At 40.4% G+C, this 1,500-nt stretch overlaps 1 protein-coding gene across 1 annotated transcript in view; it reads right to left on the bottom strand.

Annotated features, from left to right (window-relative positions):
• The window catches only part of LOC106881370 (kinesin-like protein KIF13A), a 696,895-nt gene that overhangs the window by 619,628 nt on the left and 75,767 nt on the right, over window positions 1–1,500 (bottom strand). The gene's annotated exons all lie outside the window — the stretch shown is intronic.

The following is a 1,500-nucleotide window of genomic DNA, read 5'->3' as shown; positions in this document are numbered from 1 at the left end:
TGTGTGTGTGTGTGTGTGTGTGTGTGTGTGTGTGTGTGTGTGTGTGTGTGTGTGTATATATAAATGAAATGTGTAGTTGTACCCATGAATGTGTGTGCATGTGCATAAATGCACACACAATTTCTGTTATCTCATACTGGCAAAATGAGTATATTCTTGTTAACAGATGCATGGCCTCCTTAGCAGCAACAACTAGCTGAGAAAAGACTAGGCAGTAAAGAAGATATATAATGTGATTGATGGCAATGGTTTTTAGGTTGTGTTTTTTTTGTTTGTTTTGGCTTCAAGCCTCAAGCCATGCCAGAGCCACAAGCTGGCTGATTGTCTATATGCCGCTTTGTCATCAGGCATGCACAGTTGCATCAGAGTCAACCTTCCTCCTTTCTTCAAACTGGCAGCATTGGCAAAGCACCCAGGTGACCAAATCAAAGCGACATGTGCCTATCTGAGCACATCCCTTCCTTGCACCAACATCAAATGTAAGTCTGCTTTGTCGGGATAAACCTGGAGCTAATCACAAATGGAAGATATGCCATGAAATGTTTGTGGGTATAGCTTAGCTCAGACGACAATAACCCTTTGCAAGAATAGAGCACCTTCAATTTATCACTGTTATAGAAAATTTATGAGAGAGAGTAAAAATGAGGAATCTGATCCATATGACCCTAAAGCTTCGTTAATGAGATATGACAAAATGGGTAAAATAAGTCACGAGGCTTAAATGGGTTAAAAGACATTCATGAAGGATTACAATGAAAATTAAATGCATACAAAAATACAAATTACAATTTAAAATCACAATCAAAGTTATTTGCAAACAGTTTGTAGCAAGAAGTCAAAAGAAACATTATTGAAAATTGGTCATTAAAGAAAAAAAAAAAAAAAAAGAAGCTATTTCTGTTAAATGAAATTATTTCTTTTTAAATCTTTGAATGGACATGGCACTGTTGCTCAGTTTAAGCACCATGACCTGGTTCTTTGGTTATTTCAGTGGAGTGTACTCTGTTGCAAGCAATTGTTGTACCAGGTCCCCAATCCGAGGATAATTGGATAGCGTGATGCACTGCACCCAAATTCAGCAACATACTAATCCTTCGTTTCCTACCAACACCTAGCAGTCTTGGAGAGTAGTGCCCATGATTCTTTTTGTTGTTCTTCCATTTTCTCTGACAGAGGAGGAGGGGTGGACAAAGCAAAATGAGAACATGCCTAAACTCTGATATTTCTATGAGGCCGATCAAAGCCTTGCAGGTCAATTTGGTAGTTGGAGACAGAAAAAAGTCAGAGAGGGGTGAGGTGGGGGGGGGAGTACACCCTTGTCTTGAAATCATGTGATGACTAAACAAGCACCACGATCACACAAGCTATGTTCATTTCCAGCGGGTGACACGTAAAAGCACCCACTACACTCTGAGTGGTTGGCGTTAGGAAGGGCATCCAGCTGTAGAAACTCTGCCAAATCAGACTGGAGCCTGGTGTTGCCATCCGGTTTCACCAGTC

Source organism: Octopus bimaculoides, chromosome 4 (genome assembly GCF_001194135.2).
Source record: "Octopus bimaculoides isolate UCB-OBI-ISO-001 chromosome 4, ASM119413v2, whole genome shotgun sequence".
In the NCBI taxonomy this organism is placed as follows: domain Eukaryota; kingdom Metazoa; phylum Mollusca; class Cephalopoda; order Octopoda; family Octopodidae; genus Octopus; species Octopus bimaculoides.
Note: the sequence above shows the minus strand (reverse complement) of the source record. Positions and strands in the feature narration are given on the sequence as shown.